Source organism: Lepidochelys kempii, chromosome 5, assembly GCF_965140285.1.
Source record: "Lepidochelys kempii isolate rLepKem1 chromosome 5, rLepKem1.hap1, whole genome shotgun sequence".
Lineage (NCBI taxonomy): Eukaryota > Metazoa > Chordata > Testudines > Cheloniidae > Lepidochelys > Lepidochelys kempii.
Genome location: NC_136384.1, coordinates 91,111,870 through 91,126,927, shown reverse-complemented (window position 1 = coordinate 91,126,927; position 15,058 = coordinate 91,111,870). Strand labels below are relative to the sequence as shown.

The 15,058-nt window shown below is 42.9% G+C and overlaps 1 protein-coding gene across 2 annotated transcripts in view; it reads right to left on the bottom strand.

The window, feature by feature from the left end:
- GOLM1 (golgi membrane protein 1) overlaps positions 1-15,058 on the bottom strand; it is a 96,781-nt gene that overhangs the window by 51,522 nt on the left and 30,201 nt on the right. Inside the window, exon 1 of one of the 2 annotated variants that reach the window (XM_073345028.2) lies at positions 10,412-10,495. The exons of the other annotated variant lie outside the window; for it this stretch is intronic. The gene's annotated coding sequence lies outside the window, so the exon portion shown is untranslated. Of the gene's footprint in view, positions 1-10,411; positions 10,496-15,058 lie in introns of those variants that run through there. 2 annotated transcript variants of the gene reach the window in all.

The following is a 15,058-nucleotide window of genomic DNA, read 5'->3' as shown; positions in this document are numbered from 1 at the left end:
CTGTACTGATATTAAGACAGGAACAGACCTGAACAATCCTTATGACTGGGATTATGGTCACCCTTTTGTTTTAGGATAAGTTATAATGTCTACTATGGTTTCCTATATGTATTACAAATTAGGCACTCTAGTTAAATATACATTTCTTTGTTTTAAGGTTTAGTAAGACAAACAGGATCTTGTATTGTGTCTATGTAAAGGAGATTCAAAATAAACTGACACTATTTGTATTCTCAAAGGTCTCTGTAAAAGACTGTGTGAATGAGGAATGTATGCATCAGGAAAAGATAAGGTGTGAAGGCCATTGTTATAGCCAGATGGTCAAGGAAGAAGGAGTGAAGAGACTTAACAACACCAGAGAATCATCAAGGCGCATCCATAATGAAGGAAGGGAAGATTAACGACCCTGAGGTGAAGGCTGGCACCCCTAAAGACAGGACAATCAATTAAATCAGAACCAGGACAGGATGACCCTCTCAGAGGTGTATTGGAATGTTTACATCACAAGATACACCAATTAAGAAGTAACCATGTCAAGGTTCCTTCCCCACTCTGAACTCTAGGGTACAGATGTGGGGACCTGCATGAAAAACCCCCTAATCTTATTTTTACCAGCTTAGATTAAAACTTCCCCAAGGTACAAACTATTTTACCTTTTGCCCCTGGACTTTATTGCTGCCACCACCAAGCGTCTAACAAATATATAACAGGGAAAGAGCCCGCTTGGAAACATCTTTCCCCCCAAAATCCTCCCAACCCTATACCTCCTTTCCTGGGGAAGACTTGATAAAAATCCTCACCAATTTGCATAGGTGAACACAGACCCAAATCCTTGGATCTTAAGAACAACGAAAAAGCAATCAGGTTTCCACTGAATGCATCGGATGCAGTGAGCTGTAGCTCACGAAAGCTTATGCTCAAATAAATTTGTTAGTCTCTAAGGTGCTACAAGTACTCCTTTTCTTTTTGCAGTCACAAAGTGACACAGCAAAATCCATAGACTTCAACGGAGAAAAAAAGACTATAAGAATAGGGTGCTTGGCCATGGGACTTTGGGTTCGTCTTGCCACACTCCAGGAGCATCGGATCGCAATCAACAGAGCCCCGCTCCCCTCTGTGACCAATCTGGCTAGCCACTAGATTGATCCAGACTCTGGACTGGAAACTATACACATCAACTGGCAGGACTGTGTGTGTGTGTGATTGAAAAGCATATACTAACTGTTGTATTCTCAATAAATGCAGTGTGCTGCCTTCTCCCCTATAAAGATCCCACGTGCTTCTTATAAGTATAACAATTGCCCCAATTTGAATGGGATGGATTTTCTATTAATTTTTTGTACATTCTCTGAATAGGTGTGTTTTTAATAAAGAGACCAACTAGTTAACTTGCTATCCCAATGGGATCCAATTCCCAGTGTCTACCTTATTAAGTATTTAATGATGGTGGAAATTCCCAGCAGATCTACGGATGGAAGTAAACCAAATCACAGAGAGGGTGAAAGAGGACGTCAGCAGCAAGTGAACAGCAGAGAAATTGATTTTACTGCTTACCAGTATTACAATGCCCTAGTAGAGCCTGCTTTTAAAATAGTTGGCACAATGTTTAAGGTTTTGTTGTTCCAATTAAGCAACGCCTTTTCTTTTTTCTTTCCCCAACCTCAAGAGGGGTGGGAGAATGCACAAAGTGCCAGACTACTTTAGGGTTTGAATGGCAAGCAGGACAGAAGCAATGCGAGATAATATTGTATAACCTGATATCTGTCCTGTCATTGCCGCAACAGGAAATAGTGTGGTTTCTTGAAAGACACCTGCCTTCCCTCCCAGCTGTAAAAAAACCAGGTGTGGCTTAATTGGAACAACAAAGCCTTAAATACAGCCAGCTGGCAATGGGAGCACTTCATGTGCAGGGGGACCGTGGCACCGTCACACAGAAGTCAGCCAGCTAAAGCATCTCTCCCCACTGGTTTCACTGCATTTGGCATAGGATCAAAAAATCTACAGCACAGACCCAGGGGGCCACCACAGGCACTGTGTAGCTCAGGGATGGGCAAACTTTTTGGCCCGTAGGCCACATCTGCGTATGGAATTTGTATGGCAGGCCATAAATGGTCACAAAATTAGAGGTTGGGGTGTGGGAGGGGGTGAAAGCTCTGGGGTGGGGCCAGAAATGAGGAGTTCGGGTTGTGGGAGGGTACTCCAGGTTGGGACCGAGGGATTCAGAGGGTGGGAGGGGGATCAGGACTGGGGCAGGGGTTTGGGGCGCAGGAGGAGGTCAGGGTGCAGGCTCTGGGTGGTACTTACCTCAAGCAGCTCCCAGAAGCAGCGGCATGTCTCCCCGAAGCTTCGGCCAGGCGGCTCTGTGCACTGCCCTGTCCGCAGGCACCACCCCTGCAGCTCCCATTGGCCATGGTTCCTGGCCAATGGGAGCTGCGGGGGCAGCACGCAGAGCCCCCTGGCTGCCCTTACACATAAGAGCCGGAGGGGGGACATGCCACTGCTTCTGGGAGCTGCGCAGAGTGAGGCAAGCCCCTGACCCTGCTCCCCGGCAGGAGCTCAAGGGCTGGATTAAAACATCTAGAGGGCTGGATGCGGCCCCTGGGCCGTAGTTTGCCCACCCCTGGTGTAGCTACACGGAGTGGAAGCCATCAGGGAAGGAGGAGCAAAAGGGGAAAAAAACTTTATAAAAATGAAACACAGAAGATGACAAAAACAACAAAGAGATAGGGGCCAAAAGAGAAAGACAGATACAGTGACAATTTAGCCAGTGCATGAAGTGAAGGGACATATGGGAATGTGTAAAAAGAAAAGGAGTACTTGTGGCACCTTAGAGACTAACCAATTTATTTGAGCATAAGCTTTCGTGAGCTACAGCTCACTTCATCGGATGCATACTGTGGAAAGTGTAGAAGATCTTTTTATATACACACAAAGCATGAAAAAATACCTCCTCCCACCCCACTCTCCTGCTGGTAATAGCTTATCTAAAGTGATCACTCTCCTTACAATGTGTATGATAATCAAGTTGGGCCATTTCCAGCACAAATCCAGGTTTTCTCAGCCGCCCCCTCCCCTCCCCGTGTCACTATGTATTGGAATGCTATCTGTCAGCCCTTCTCAAGGGAGGCTCCAGCAAAGCCGTGGGAAGCCTTTACTCCTTTTACATAGCATTTAGAAAAAGACAAAAAATCTCTCATCTGTGACAAAGATAAGAGGTGGCAAGAGAGGGATGATTCACACTGACACATTAGTTAAATGAAATATTTGTTCTTTATATACATTTGAAATCTATCTTAATATCACCTCAAATTATAAGCAAAATGAAACTTTCATTTTTAACTTATTCTCTGTCTTTAGTTAGATGCCTACTCGTTTGCTTACTTGCAAACACTGAAAGATTATACAATATGACATTAGATAGCGCAAAGCATATTGCAACATTCATTCCAATTATTTCATAAAGTGTCACTAAGTTGGGGGGTTTGGCAGTTTGAGGTAGAAGAGGCAAGTCATTTTTCAAGCCAGAAGCCTAAGGCAGCCACACTGTTAAAATGAAGGAACCGTAAATTCAACATGCACCTTCCCATGTGGAATGACTAGAAAGCTCAAAAGGGATTTCAAAGGATTTGATTGATTGTTACAATGCACCAATTTGGTAGCCCATTGCTTATATATGGTTCTCTCCAGAAGTGCTGATTTTACCATAAGAACTGCATCGTTAATGGGTTTGTCTCTCTGGAAACTCCATAAAAGGTTGCTTGGATTTAAACAATTAATATTCATGGAAATGTTGTTCTATACTTGTCTGAGAGTTTAGTGTTTATATTAAGTTAGTACTCCAGACCCCAAATCAGGATCGAGGCCCTGTTGTGGAAGATGCTATCAAAAAACAAAACAAAAATCTTACCACATGAAGGCAGTCTTCTCCCCAAAAGCTTACAGGCTAAGTAGATAGATCTGAAGGGGATCACTTTGAAGTTTTGAAAGTTACAAGAACAGGATCCAAAACTACTAAAAGCCAGAAGATTCATCAAAAAGTAAAATAACATTCTTTTACTAGGAAGTTATTATTTTTAGAACAAAGGAGGACACATGCTTTAAGTAAGCATTCCCAACAGAGAATGTGAGAGAAAGAACCCTTTCGGTTAACAGGCAGCAAAACTTCCAACTTGAAAATAGAAATAGAGATGTAGTTTTACTCATCGGATGGGCAGGAGTCTGTTAAACTCTTATCGCTGTTTACGCCTGCTTAAAGTACCTAGATAGAATTGCATATTGGAAACAGTTTGTTACACAGCTAAGCAAGCAGCCTAGTAAATGTTACAAACATGATTATATAGATACTAATTTGTACAATGTAGATGCGTGGTGGTACAACATATAGTTATTGAAATTGCTATGAAAGTAGTTTTTTGATTCATGGGTAAGCAAATCACAATGTACATGAAGGAATCTTCCTCCTTAAAGGTCCTCCACAGAATGTGCAAAACAAAAGCTGCATCAATTCACGTTAGGTAGATTATATAACGACTGTCCTACTGTTAACTGTGGGTTTGGGGTCTTCTATTTTGTTGACCTAGAGATGCTTTTTCAAAAGATGCTTTATTTTAGAGTCCATGTTACTCAAAGAAATCAATGCATGCCTTAGCTTCATTTCTTATACAATGTACTTTTAGGAGTTAAGTCTCAAAATAATTAAAAATAGGCAGTTGTGTAATTCCTATTTCCTGTTGTATACTGAGCGTCCTGTTTGACACCACAATGACAGATGAATGTTATTTAGCAGATATATTAACTCTAGACTAACACTGCAATCAAAGACAAAGTAAAATGTATTGTGAAAGGCCCCTGAGGGAAGACTGACTCAAAATCCTAAAAGGAAAGCTGAAGATCTTGGCTTGCAGGCACAATTTCCAAGTGTCTTGGAAAGTCTGGCTGAGCTCAAACAGCAAGCACAGATGAGGATACTGAACAAAGACTGAAGGAAGGAAAGGTATGCAAACACCCATGGAATAATTTCTCCCCTTCCCCACCACCCTTAGTAATCTGCAGAATCTATTGGAAAAGTGTGGAATATGGAGTTTCATTATTATTTGATTTTGGACAAAATAGGCCAACACTCAAAGCATGCTTTTGAAATTATGAAAAAATTAACTTCATCTAACAATCCATGATAAGATATTTAGAGCCAAGTTCTCTGATACTTGAAGATCAATTCATGCCACTTTGCTGCCACAACCCTACTTAAAACATTGACTTAGCATCCGAGATAGGTGCAGTGTGGATGGACCCAATTCGCCATCTGTGCAGACCATCCCTACAGGGGTCTACACAACTAAGCAGCATAGCAAGCAGTACAGTAGAGAAAGTAGCAGCACAGACAGAAAGTGAAAGAGGTGTGCATGTTCCTCCATTTACAGATATTCTCAGTAATCCACCTATCAAGTGGGCACAAACCCACAGAGTACACTGGGCAACTAAGGCTCTACATGGCTGTGGAATGGCAGACAACTGTGAAGCAGGGGCCAGGAGACAGCAAGAAGCATCCAGACAAACCATGCTCACCAGCTCTGTTCCTCTCTAACAAGAGTGCCGGACTGCAAGGACAGGGCCTTTGAAATAACTCAGATGGAAGGCTATATGGAGTGCATGACTGTAGTTGACAAAAGGGATGGCTCCAATCTCTGGACAAACTGAAAGGGACTTGCACTAGTGCAAAACATGCAGAAGGTAGCTAGTGAATCACAGCGATAGTCATCATGTCATTACACTTCCTTTATTCACTACAGCCTCAGTTCTTGGTTTCCACCTGGGAATCCGGCACTTGAGCATACTGCTGAATATGCTCTGCTGAAGCTACCTCTGTGTAAATAAAACCCATGGGAAATGGTTACTTCCTACGTGAGATGTACCCCTCCATTCCACAGTGAGGGAGGAAAAGTCCTTGTGGGCAGGTGAGTCCTTTCAGGCAATTGCAGGAGAGGGCAGTTCCAGTGGAGAGGAGCAGCTCTGACCTCCTGTGGATTACTTGGGACAAATGGCATTCTGGGGAAAGTAAAGCAGCTAACACCACACAAGTGTGGTGGAAGCAGCGAAACCCCTGAGCTGTGTGGGAGAATCATATTTTCCCCATCATACAGGTATTATCATGAGATTAATGTGTCCAGTTACCTGCATAAACATATACAGGAAAACACTGAGAAAACACATAGCAGGAAGCTGATTTGTCTTGCGAACCCCAAGTTTCACCTCCCTTAAAAACTACTTACTTACAAAATCAGACATAAAAATACAAGGGTCACAGCACACTATTACCAAAAAATTGCTGACTTTCTCATTTTTACCAGATAATTATAAAATAAATCAATTGGAATATAAGTATTGTACTTACATTTCAGTGTATAGTATATAGAGCACTACAAACAAGTCCTGCCTGTGTGAAATTTTAGTTTGTACTGACTTCGCTAGTGCTTTTTATGTAGTCCATTGTAAAACTAGGCAAATATCTAGATGAGCTGATGTACCCTCTGCAAGATCTCTGTGTATCCCCAGGGGTATGAATACCCCTATTTGAGAAACACTGCTCTAAAGCATCTGGAAATAGCCACTGTACAGAGTGCTTGTCTCTAAGAGGGTCACTGGTTTGATCCAAGATGGCAGTCATCATAAAAAAGAAAAAAAAAAGAATCTATCAGATGTTGTGATGTCATTGAGTCAATATTTGTTCAAACTATCAAATTACCTCTTTTTAAAATCCACAGGAAATGAATGGGTAACATTTAGAGAGCATAGCAGATTTAACTGCTTAACATTTTGATCATTCTGATGCAAGCATCATATGAAACCCCTCTGTGATTCACGGGCTCAGAGCCATGATAAAAGGGAGAACTTAAGCCACAAATAGTTTATCAAAATAGCCAGGAAACACTGAAACTTACTATTCCTTCTTTCTTTGTTACTGCTACTCTATTACTTTAAAATCATGGAATATTTTCTCCTTTAATTTAATACCTTCTGAGATGCCAAAAGTAGAACTAATTGCTTTAAGGATATTGTCCTCCCTTTACTTGACAGATAGCAGAACCTACAGAGGTTTATGGCTCAAAATAGTTTGAAGTTTCAGAACTACATATACATTTCAAAAATTAACAGCCAATAAAAGTGTTTTCACAACTGATTTAGAAAATCCAACAGCAACTGTTGTTTTAAATAAATACTCCCTTTGTTTTGTTTGCAACATTGAGAACCTGAAAGTGAAATTGACTATGAGTGAAAGCAAGACTGAATAGCTTAATTGCACATGCAATAAAACTCAAAAATCCACCAAAAATAATCCCCGTAAATCGGATTTTTTTATGTTTTCAGTTTTAATAACCTAGGGTGTGACTAGTAGCAGGGAATTGGAAAGTTTTATACAGTATGATTTTTACTTTTAATGTCCCTTTTAATACCACCATCTAAAATGGAATCTCACAATGCCTCAAGTCCACAAAAATGCCACATAAAACAATGTTAGGAGAGTAAAAGGGATGTCTAGAAATGGGGGAAAAAAGCACCAAAATGATACCGCAGTCTCTCTCTTCTAATGCCACTTCACATGGCATTCGATTGGAATCACCCAGGGAAGTTCTCTTCTTAGAGAAGCATTAACATTACAACCACTGCATGTTCCCTCTTAACACCTTCTACTAAGCAAACTGTTGTTAATTTAAGGGGTTGTCTATACTGGCAATTTACAGCGCTGCAACTTTCTTGCTCAGGGGTGTGAAAAAATACCCCCCAGAGCGCAACAAGTTTCAGTGCTGTAAAGCGCCAGTGTAAACAGTGCACCAGCCCTGGGAGCCATGCTCCCAGCGCTGGTCACTACACCTCTTGTGCAAGTGGGTTTTTTTAGAGCACTGGAAGAGCTCTCTCCCAGCAACTACGCAAGCCACGTTAAAGCGCTCCCGCAGCAGCGCTTTAGCATTGCCAGTGTAGACGAGCCCCAAGTGAAAAGGACCCATCCCATGATCAAGCGGAGTTAAAGATAGGAATAGGCCTTCGAAACTCTGAATTGTCCTGGGTTTCTAGTGTAAGCAAAGGCCAGTGTGGCTCCCAATTGTTTACTTCTTTGTCTAGGCATCTTGCATGATGTCAACAACTCAACTCAGCTCAACGGTTTACCAGTGTTTCTCAACCTTTTTGATAGCAGGCACTTGCTGCCTTCTTAAAGTGTGTCAGAGAGATCTCAGGGACCGGTTGTTGAGAAACACTGTGCTCAACAACTGATTTCACATGCTTTTGGGGGAGTGCCTTATCAAGTGGGAGAAATTTTAAAAGTAGGAAGTCCTTAGTAACAGAACAGTGGATATTTAGAATCCATGCAACAATGTTAGGTTAGGGCAGGATCCCTAACCTCTTCTTCTTTGTAGTTTAGCACTTGTCTTTATTTAATTTCATCTTGTTGAGTTCGGATCAATTCTCCAATTTGTCACGGTTATTTTGAATTCTAGTTCTCTCCTTCAAAATTCTTGCAACCCCTCACAGCTTAATGTAATCTGCAAATTTTATAAGCATACTCTCCTTTCTAAGTCATTACTGAAAATACTGAATAGTTCAGGACAGACCCCTGTAGGGCCCCACTAGAAAAACCCTCTCTGTTTCATAGAGAACCATTTATAACTACTCTTTGAGTATGATCTTTCAACCAGTTATGCACCCACCTTATAGTAATTTCATAGAGACCACATTCTCCTAGTTTGCTTATGGGCATGTCATATAACACTGTGTCAAAAGCCTTACTAAAATTAAGATCTATCACATCTACTGCTTCCCCAATCCATTAGGCCAGTACCCGAGTCAAAGAAGGAAATTAAGTTGGTTAGGCATGATTTGTTCTTGACAAATCCATGCTGGCTATTACTTATTGTTGTCTAGATGGTTAAAAGTTGATTGTTCAGTAATTTGTTCCAGTATCTTTCCAGGTATCAAATGTAGGCTGACTGGTTTATAATTACTCAGGTTCCCTTTATCCTCCTTTCTAAAGATAGGTAGGATGTTTGCCCTTCTCCAATACTCTGTGACCTCATCTGTCTGCTCTATGAGTTCTCAAAGACAATCACTAATGGTTCTGAGATTGCTCCAGCTAGTTCCCAAGTACCCTAGGATGAATTTCATTAGGCCCTGCTACCCTGAATACATCTAATTTAGCTAAATATTATTTACCCTGCTCTGAAATCTGTTTCTCCCCCATGTTAATATTAATTATGTTGAGTATCTGGTCACCACTAACATTTTTAAGTAAAGACTAAAGAAAAATAGGCATTAAACCTCACAACCTTCTTAATGTCACCCATTATTAGTTTTCCTTCCCTGATTAGGAGTGGATATTATATATAAATACACAAAAATGTATATAATATATATAAAAATGTGCCCACACATACACCCTCACCAGTCTAAGCAGAGGTTCTGAGAGGTTCCAAGGGCTAGTCTACACCAGCAGCACTTTAACGTGGCTTGCGTGGTCATGGCACAGTGACCCAGAGCTTTGAAAAAAAAACACCTCCACAAGGGGCACAGCTCCCAGCCCTGGTGCACTGTCTACACTGCTGCTTTACAGCGCTGAAACTTGCTGCGCTCAGGAGGGTGTTTTTTCACACGCCTGAGAGAGAAAGTTGCAGCGCTGAAAATTGCCAGTATAGACAAGCCCTAGATAAAAATAAATGGTGAAACATTCACAATGCGGCAGTTACCCTCATCTGATAACTACCATGGCTGAGCAAGTTTATTTTTCCAACCACTCCTTCCCCTGGCCAAGTCTCCACTTCAGGTGCTATAATCCAGCCTCTGGGTGGCTTTTTTCCAAAGACCAGAGGCAGGCCCAGGAGAAAGGATAAAGCCCCTCCCCAAATCCCCTTCTGGACCAGAATCAGACGGTGACACTTTTCCAGAGTAGCCTTGTGGTACTTTGCTTCCTCCTCTTACGTCTCACCGATCCCTGCACCAATCAGTGGGCGGCACCTCAGTATGGCTGGCTGCGCACTTAAATGCGCCCCCACCCCCCAAGATGTGGCTGCGTTTCACTGGTGGGCGAAGAAACTCCCTACCAGAGAGACAGGGTGTAAGAGCCGGGAAACCCTTTGCCAGCTCTGAGGAGCAGGGCTTAGCTACACGGCAGCTGACTCTGCGAGGGACCGTATCCAACGGGGCTCCCTGGGGGAGGGGAACTAGCCCCCTTCCCTCCATGGCCAGGCTGCTCTCCTCGCGCACGTTCGAGCCCAGGCACTGGGTGCAGCGAGGAGCGAGCCAAGCAGGAGCCCGGCCCGGGAGCGAGGCAGTCCCCGCAGGGATGCGCTCCCGCCGCCGGGGAAGGGCAAGGCGGGGCGGGGCGGGCCAGCCCCGCAGAGCGGCGGCCCGGAGACTCGCTCACCTTTCTCCGCCGCTCGCAGGGCGCCACGGCCCGCTCGCTCCTGGGGCACAGCCCGGCCGGCAGCACCGTCCCGGCTCTCGGCAACCTCCCCGCGGCCCGGAGGAAGGGGCGGCTGCGGCTGGCGGCGCGGCGGCCGGAGCAGGAAGCAGGGCGAGGGGAGCCTGCCAATGAACGGGGAGGGAGCGGAGCGCTCCCAGGCAGGTTGGGCAGCTCCCTCCGCCCCTCCGGGCACCAGCCGGCTCCACGCCCACGCTGCTGCCCCCTGGCCGGGCCCCACGCGCGGTCTGTCGCACCCTCGCGGGACAGAGACAGCAGCCGGGGCTCCCCCCACGCGCCCGCTGCAGAGGCAGCCCCCGTGCCACAGCCGCCGCCTCCCACCCCGTTGCACCAGCCTAGGGGAGCCGTGCAGACGTTGAGGCCCGGCCACATCTTCACCACCCCGGCCACCTAGTAGCAGGAAATGGGAGGAAACCTTCCCATCTGCCCCCTAGCACCACCACAACGCCAGAGGAGGACCTCGGCGACACCAACGCCAGAGATAGGAACTGGCCGGTCAACCCGCACACCTCATCTGGACCTGGACCTGGACCTGGACCTACGCAATCATGCATCAACTGGGATAAATAAATAATAAAGCAAATAGTGTATGACTGAGCAAAATGGCAAGCAGTGGCAAGTGACAGGTTTCAGAGTAGCAGCCGTGTTAGTCTGTATTCCCAAAAAGAAAAGGAGGACTTGTGGCACCTTAGAGACTAATCAATTTACTTGAGCATAAGCTTTCATGAGCTACAGCTCACTTCGTCGGATGCATACTGTGGAAAGTGTAGATTGTGTGTATAAAAGATCTTCTACACTTTCCACAGTATGCATCCAATGAAGTGAGCTGTAGCTCACGAAAGCTTATGCTCAAATAAATTGGTTAGTCTCTAAGGTGCCACAAGTACTCCTTTTCTAGTGGCAAGTGAGAACGTGTCACACTTCCAATTGACATAAAGCTAGAAATATTTTAAAAACTAGACAATGCCATTGTGTTAGCCTCAGCCACATAGCAGTAGAATAGGGTATCAGGAAAGCAACCATCATTGATATTTGGAAAAGCCAGGAAAAAATAAAGCAATTTTCAAAAGACTCCAAAGACAGTGGAGCAGTAAAAAGCAGCTGTATTTACTCAAAGCTGCTGATTTTGATAGGGCAATGCAGCTGTGATTTGCAAGAGCGAGATCAAAAGGCACTACTATAACCGGTGTGATAGTAACAAACAAGGCCAAGTAATCTACTGAGAAATGTATCCAGACAAAGGTGAGAACAATTTTAAAGCAAGCAAGGGTGGCATGGAATACAGCAGTTGGGGATGCAAGGAGTCTCTGACAGCTGACTCGAATGCCACTGGTGAATTTAAAAACACTTTCAAATCATTTATTGAACAGCATGAACTTACCCAGGACTGTGTTTAACTGTGACAAGTTGGGCCGGTACTCACGCCTGCTTCCAAACAAGACTCTGGTAGATAGTTCAGAAAAACAGCAAAGAATTTCAAATCCAGTAAAGATGGGGTCACAATGATGGCTCCCTTTGGTGTTTGTTCACAAAAGTCTGCTTTGCAGACATCACTATGTCAGCTCTACCAGTCCATTACTACAGCCAGCGCTGTGCTTGGATGGATAAAGGCATTTTTACCAACTGTTTTTTAAAAAACTTTGTTCCACTTGTAAAAGACTACCTTATGTCCAAATCTTTACCTAGCTGAGCTGTGCTACTGATCAATAATGCTCCATCTCACCCTGCCATTGAAAATCTATTAATGGAAGCATTTGGTATTTGTTTTTGCCACCAAACATCACAAATGGTTCAGCCAATGGACCAAGGCATTCTGGCAAACATGAAACATAGATACAAGTGAAACCTTATGGCAATTATTACTGGGATCAATGCGATTTGAATCTTACAGATTTTTGTAAACAGCTGACAATCAAAGATGCTGTCAGCAAAGATGCTGACATGTGTGCAAATCCTGGAGTGAGATTGGCTCTGAGTCTTTGAGACGCTAGTGGAATAAACTTTGGCCATGTATTGATAACACTGAACCTGATAATTGGGAAAACAATGATCAGATGGAAATAAAGCAACTAAATTTTTCTGAAGAGTGACATCTTTTGGATATCACCACGGAGGAACAGGAAGGAATGGCTAAACGCAGATAAATATGAGCATGGACACCCTATTCTTAGCAACCATGAGATAATTGAATTGGTACGTGAAACAGCACAGAGAAATGGACAGTGACATTGATAGTGACAAGAAGGAGGGGGAGAAACACCAAGGGGATCCCACACATGCAAGCAGAAGAGTACTTCGCTGCCTGTTCAAGCGATTGAAGACAACAACCTGAAGCCACACCAATGAACCTAATGATGGGTCAAGAGCTATGCACCTTAGCAGCAAAAAAGCCTGTTAGTAACCTCAAGCAGAGTACCATTGAAGATTTTTTCAAGTCTGCGTAGTTTATCCTGTAGTACTTAAGCAGGAAAGTTAAGTTTGGATGCTTATTTTTAATTGTCATTATAAAGACTAGTGCTGGTGTGTTTTACTGCAGCATTTTTTTTAGTGCTATTTGAATGGACATTAAAATCGGTGGGCTTCTGGGTTGGCATTTTTTTTCATGGATAACAAATACTAAAAAGAAGAAAGAGGATTACTTAAAATTGATATACAGTACTATGTTAAATGTAAACTACTAAAAAAAATAGAGAAAGTTTAAAAAAAGATTTGACAAAATAAGGAAACTATTTCTGTGCTTGTTTCGTTTAAATTAAGATGGTCGAAAGCAGCATTTTTCTTCTACATAACAAAGTTTCAAAACTGTATTAAGTCCATGTTCAGTTGTAAACTTTTGAAAGATCAACCATAACGTTTTGTTCAGAGTTACAAACATTTCAGAATTATGAACAACCTCCATTCCCAAGGTGTTCATAAATCTGAGGTTCTACCGTAGTTTTATCTTTGGATGCCCTGGGGGCAGGATCCAGAATGGGAGGCCCTGTGGGAGGTTTTGCAGGGTGATCTCAACCTGTTTGTGCTGTGCCCCACATGCCAGGTCCCAATGCCACTCACTCAAATTTGGCTGAAGCCACCCCGCCATCTTCATAGTGGAGCAGACGGGCCAAACATGAGTGGCACTGTGACCCTGTGCACTAGCTTACAATGCCTGGAGCGGGGAGCTGGGCCCACCCACCACAGGACAGAAGCTGCCACTGTGGGGTAGTTTTGTTTTGTTTGTTTGATTTCATTTTACAAGTTATTTTTCACAAATGCAAAAGAACACGAAATAAAATGAAAAACAAGGGGTCTATCTATTTACCTTCCAAAGTGACACAGACCATGGGCAGTAGCCATGGGCGTTTCACCATATTCCCCCACCAAGTCTCCAATATCACTTCCTTTATCAATCTCTGAGTTCTCCAGTCACCCAAGTCCCACCACTTTATTTGTAAACAATATTTCTTTTGAATATTGTGGCCACTGTACAGATGTGAGTTCAACTGTATCAAATTCACGTTTTAAAAGTTCACATTTATCCCTGTTAAGTCACCAGCCAGCACTATACCATAGCCCGTATTTGTGTTCCTTTGACCCACATTTTTACCCCAACTAGCATAGACTGGAAAAGACAGAAGTGAAGATAACTAGCTGCTTAGGCCCACATTTTTGATAATGGCCATTGATTTTGAATGCCTCAGTATCTGGATGCCCAAACTGAAACACTCATGTCTGAAAAGTTCAGTACCTAAAAAAACAGAGGTGCCCATAATTAGAGGCCACTTTTTAAAAATTCACATTTCCTTTACAAATTTCCATATTGGTGCAGCTTATTATTTTCTTACTTAACATCTTGAATTAGTTCACACATTTTGAAAATTATTATGTAGTTATATAATATTTTCCATTACTTTGGAATTCACCCTTACTTCAAGTCTGTAAGCCATAGGAAAGGGGATCAGTTACTAACTATGTTGTGCTAGTTATAAATGTTTTTCTTCATCCTGCATTCCTCTTTCAAACAGGGACAAAAGAAATAGAACAGCAGAGGGAAAGTAGTTTATCAAGGTACTGCAACACATCCTTTTACAGACAATGAAGTACATGGAAAAGTTTGAAGATTAGTGACAGAAGTAATTATTGAGAGACAAAATATCCAATAATGGATTTTATGCAGAAGATTTAGTAAAAAGAATGCAATTTCTACCTGAACAAAGAGTAAAAACTTAACAAAAAAAAGCTCGTTCTGCAGCTCCTAGCATCAAAAAGTCTGACGTTTGTTGGGAAGGAGGAGAATGATGTATAATCAAACCTTCTCATGCAGCCACTTGTACTATCCCATAGCAACTAAAGCTACAGCAAACATGTTTGCACATGTGTAATTTTACTCATGTAAGTAATCCCATTAATGTCAATGGAAAAGTGTTTGCAGAATTGGGACCTAAATGTCCTGCATTACATTTTAAAAAAGAGGCATCAACCTGTGAAGAGGAAGAGCGATCTTGCTGTCTGAGTGAAGGAATCTCTGCTATCCTAGTCCTCCTGGCTCCTATTAGAAATATTTTATGCTTAGGGTGGGCATATACTCTCAATCAATATAAATAAGTCTTG